This window comes from Mytilus californianus, unplaced genomic scaffold (genome assembly GCF_021869535.1).
Source record: "Mytilus californianus isolate M0D057914Y unplaced genomic scaffold, xbMytCali1.0.p SCAF_11, whole genome shotgun sequence".
Taxonomy (NCBI): Eukaryota; Metazoa; Mollusca; class Bivalvia; order Mytilida; family Mytilidae; genus Mytilus; species Mytilus californianus.
The window spans coordinates 53,019,523-53,025,092 of record NW_026262593.1 but is presented as its reverse complement, the minus strand read 5'-3'; the positions used below and the strand labels follow the sequence as shown (position 1 = coordinate 53,025,092).

The window sequence follows — 5,570 nt, the reverse complement described above, 5'->3', positions numbered from 1 at the left end:
TAAAATATTCTGACACATACATTACTTAATAGTCTTACTGATATTTTATTCAACATTTTAAGGATATAAAAATAACATTTTATTTAAACTTTATTTAAAACACCACAAACAACGTTTTGTGGAATTAGCTCGTTTTTTTTAGGATAAGATAGAGTACTACATTTCATCAATATCATGACAAGCAAGATACTATGATTCAAATCCTTAATTGATATCTTGAAGATCCTTGACGTCAGATTTTATTCCTTCTTATATTAAAATTCAAAAGAGTCAACATTAAATTAAGCAATATAAATGTATTAATAAACAATCACCGTTCTTTAATGTTTATTCATTTCGTTCTTGTATATTTTAGAAATTAAGAAATGAAAACTGTAACTGTACTAAGTTCAATTTTCGTATCGTTTATATGCCTTACGGAAAACCGACCTTTTCCGGAATCGACTTTTGTTTTATCACCGGAAATGATTTTGAAATTTGAATTTCGAAACGAAGACAGGATATCAACAAAGAGAGTCAAGAAAATTGTTTGTTACGCGATATATATACTCACTTGGTAAGAATGATTAATCTGTTAAGATGAAACTTGTGCATTCATTGTGTGTGTTCAATCATAATCGGAACCAAATTACATCTGTTTCTGGAGGTGCGGATCAAAGTTTTGAAAAAAGGGGGCCCTTGCCAAAGGCAAGCAAACGTTTGGAGTGATACTTGTAAATAGTCTATACATTTATCTTATAAGTAGCTCCATAAGGGGGTCGGGGCCCCTAAATCCGCCACTGTTCAGGCATCTACGTACACCAATTATGAATTTGTTCATTGATATAAAAAAAATTATAAGGATATGTGGCTTGTGTGTTTGATTGCCAATACACCTTATCGCTATTTGTCCGCCATTACTGGCCATGGACATCACAAAAGTTCCCGTAAAACGTTGACGTCATATTAGAAAATATTTGACACCACAATTGAAAGTAATACGCCTTATCGCTATTTGTCCGCCATTACTGGACATCACACAACTGTCACAAGTTCCCTTAAAATTTTGACATCATCATAAAAAATATCTGATGCCACAATGGAAAAGTGGATTGTTGTTTGACGTCAAAAGTTCAAGAAGGATAGATTCTCGGGTCAAGCGGGAATAGCGATAAGGTGTATTATTGTATGATGTATGCTGACGTAAAAAGTTCAAGGGGGACAGATTTCCAAATACTGAAATAGCGATAAGGTGTATGAGACAGCTATCCACCAGAATTTAAATGACTTGGATAAAAGAAATTATAGGTCACTACGGCTTTCAAAACTGAGAAAACCAATGCCATATAGTCCACTTTGAAGCCTTGACAAACAAATGTTAAATTTTTCTCAACACAATTGAAACAAAACAACTAACTGCCTACATTAAATACATACATGTATTATGAAAAAGAAATTTGACAGACTTAAACCAACAACAACTATTGCAATAAGCATGACTCAATACCTTGTTTCCGAGGCACACAAACAAGTTACAATAACACTAATATAAGCACCATTTGAATATGGAGATTTTTTTTTCTAGTAAAAGTGTATGTATGTATTTGCAAAACAGTAAATTAAATTTCCCTTAAAAGCTTAATGAACATTACAAAGACTATGTAAGACTTCAACACAAGCAAGATAATATAAACTGTTGCTTAAAATTATATTTAGTGCTTCATACACACAATGTACATACAATGTATCTTTAATTTTTAACAGGAGCTAAAAGAAAAGCCACAAAGGACAAGTTCAATATGCAGGTTTACAATTTGGAAGTGGCGCAGGTTCTTTGAAATGTCTACAACCTTGGCTTTCAGGAGAATTTTTTTTTGAAGTAAGATTTTCATACAGAATTACTGTTATTCCATATTTAATTCAAATATTTAGCATAAACAATGCATTACATTCAAGATTAAGGGCATACAATACAGAAAAGATATCTGGATATTTGAATAAATTATTTTTTTTGTGACAAAATAGAAACAAGTTGTTTATTTAAATCAATTTTTTAGTCCAACCGTGTGCTTTCATAAACATATTCGCTTTCCTTTGAAGTATTTCAAATACATATAAACAACCCATTCAATGACATCTGTGTGTTTCTCGGAAGTTAAGTTATATTATTATCATCATTGCGAAAACAATGCGTAACACTTCGATAAGTTATTATGTGCTTATAGTATACTTCTAGGACTGTATCATATGCCCTTAGATACAAATGACAAGTTATAAACTATGTCACTCTACAGAGTTTAACACTTAAAAAGGACAATAAGATGTTTAATGACATTATGTAGCAGGGCTTTTAAAGGCCCTTACATGATACAATGCATTTAATGAAAACTAAAAAAAAAACAAGAAAAACAACAGCCTGATTTATACAAAACAATAAAAGAAAAAAATATGATAGACAACAATCAACGAGTATAATGAAATAAGACCCTGGACTGGACACATATCTAGTCTAAAGTTTTTTATGTATTTTTTTTTAATAACTTAATGAAGTTCAGCGTGGAAAATTGCTCTCTCTTAACACGGTCAGCCATTTCTCGTCCCCTTCCGACAGACTATCATTGTTATTTGTTTCAAAACTTTAAAGGGGAGGGGATGTATATCCTTCAGACAACGTGAATCGTTCTATAATAAAGGAATGTGCAAGAAGTTCATATATGAATGTAAGGTTAATTTTTTTTTCAGAAGCATGGCACAGCAAGAAAAAGATATAAGACACTACAAGACATTCCAAGTGATTTTGAATAAGACAATTGATTGACTTTTTCAATGTATTCTTGAATAAATCAAATAGTTGATGTAAAATGGTGTTTTGTTCTCATCTGTTCAGCCAATTATCAATGATTATTGACTTAAGATGTAACCCTATTAGAAGTGTAGCGTTTTAGTTTAGAAAGAGAAGTTGTATTGAAAAATCTGAATTTGGGACACAAGTTTTAGTCAATGTAACTTGAACTTAAAAATGTGTATAATGTTTGCATAATGTCCAATGGCATATACATGTATGTCATGCATGTTCAGGTTGACATATGCATGATGTGTATAAGATAGGTAATAAAAGTTGAGAGTGAAAAACTAAACATTATACCATTGTGGTTGGAATGTGGGCTTTCTTGCACTGTCTGTCGTCTGTCCACCTATATTTGTCGGATTTTGTCCAACAAATATTTTCATCAAGTGCTGTTTTTCCCAAAACTGCTGATAAAGATGAGTTCATATTTAATGCGCTGCTTGATAGTGATGAACTGTGATGTGTGAATATTTTTGTATCTGGCACCTGTTTCCTGTTTGCTTATACTTTGTATTTCAAAATGTTGAATGTTCTCAAATTTTTCATTACTTTAATTAGTAATGCTGATGAACAGAATGACTTCATATTTGGTAAGTGGCTTGACCATGATGAGTTGTGTCTGCCATTTTGGATGTGTCAAAATTTGTAGATACTTCTTGTTTTTAGAGACTTTGAATTGTGAATTTCATATGCTTAGCAAAACAACTGATTTATTCTTGTTTGTATAGAATTAATCACTGTGTATAAATTAATTTAACTAATGATTTGTTATTTAAAAAAGCAGGAAACTCAATCAAAAGTACAGACATTTTTTTATTGATATGATCTAGATATTAACCAAAAACATCTTCTTAAAACATTTTGAAAACATTTTTTAGGCACAGTCTCACTTGCAAGAAAACATCCAAAAAACATTTTTATAACATTATTTGATGTTCATGATATTTTTCAAACGTTCAGAAAATATTTCTAGAAAATATTTTTTAAAAGATTATCAAAATGTTTTATACGCCATTGTTTTTCACATTATCGTGATATTTCTTTACAACATTTTAATTATATTATGCAAATATTTTAGAAAATATATTAGAAAACGTTTTAGCGATATATATTCTACCATACATTTAATGTTTTTCTCACGTTTTTTTGTGATATTTTCATGACATTAGACACAACATTTTAAAAACATTTTAAAGATGTTTTTGTGTTTGCTGGGCAGAGGGCACCACTCAATCTGTTTATTGTGTATACTCAAACCATAGGATGTATATTGTCCGACAGCTTTCACATTTTGTTGTGCGTTTGACTAGAGGATAAAATCTTGACAAGTAACGTTGACTTTGCATGTTTGATTGGTATTATTTGGTGTCCTTAGAAGATTTTATAAAATTGTGTTTTTCTAGGCTGTTTTTTGGTTTTTTTTTTTCGTTGTTTTTTTTTTTATGTCTAATGTAAACTTTCTTAATTCTGCAAATAGTAAACATCCCTTTTTCAGTGGCAGTCAAAATTTGCCGCCCTTCTTTCCTTTCAAAAGTCACTGCAATGCCTACCTAGTGTAAATGTTACAGGGTTAAACATGTTTGTGAGCTCTCATTCTTTCCCTAGCCTGGGACCATTTAGGAAACAGTACAACATAAGAACAAACTGTAAAATCCAGTTGTAAATACCGTTTTTGATAATAAATTTTTTACGAGGTAAAAACAACAACAAAAAAAACAAAATAAAAAACCAACCAACATTATATAAATAACACATAGCTGAGAGGGTGATAGAGCAGATTGTTACCCCGAGAAAACATTGTCAACTGAGGCGAAGCCAAGGTTTACAATGTCTTTTCGAAGGGTAACAATCTGCTCTATCACCCTCTCAGATATGTGTTATTTAATTCATTATACTGAATGTTCTGTTATTACTGTCGATTAAATTTCAAATTCAAAGTAATAAACTATGACGTCTTGTACATAACAACCATCCGTATTTAATAAAGCGCACACTTGATCAAGCGTCTCCGTGAAGGGTAATAGAGTATTTGCCATAGGATAGAGTCGTATTTAATAAAGCGCACACTTGATCAAGCGTCTCCGTGAAGGGTAATAGAGTATTTACCATAGAATAGAGTAAATTAACACCCTCGTATAAGCCAATCAAAATATTGCATTTTTACGCGAAGTATAATAAAAAAAAATGACATAAACACAAAGCACTGATTTATTAGTTCTCGCAGTTACTGAAAGCTAGTTCAAAGGCAATTTCAGCTAATGAATAAAAAATGTTCTCTCAAACTAAGTATCATGCAGTGCACATCCATCCGATTTAGTGCAAAACAAGGCCTTGCTACAAAAAAAAAAAAAAAAAAAAAAACTGTAATAGTCGTAAGGGAACTTGAAACACACAGAGATGATACATGCCTTCCCCGAAAGTAAACAAAAAGACCTGAAATAATCCGACGTGATACACCTTTATCTGAATCTTCGTTACTGATCATTTCTTACAACTAAGTTGTTTGTTAAACTTAAATCAACCTTATTCCGATTATACTAAATGGTATAAGTCACATCCGTATATATCACATGCCTGAAGAATGCTTTCAATAACAATGAATTCTAATTCAGGTGTATTCATTACAATTTTACCATGTTTTGTTGATAAAATCAATTGATTTTATAATGCCAAAATTTTCCAAAATTTAATGAATAACATTTACAAATAAATCTTTTAGTGAATATTTTGCGACCAGTCAGTC

General features: G+C 31.1%; 1 long non-coding RNA gene across 1 annotated transcript; it reads left to right on the top strand.

Annotated features, from left to right (window-relative positions):
* Window positions 1–319: 319 nt before the first annotated feature.
* LOC127720321 (uncharacterized) lies at window positions 320–2,841 on the top strand. Its single transcript, XR_007990695.1, has 3 exons — window positions 320–556; window positions 1,744–1,858; window positions 2,722–2,841. It is a non-coding gene; the product is annotated as an uncharacterized LOC127720321 (long non-coding RNA).
* Window positions 2,842–5,570: the final 2,729 nt, after the last annotated feature.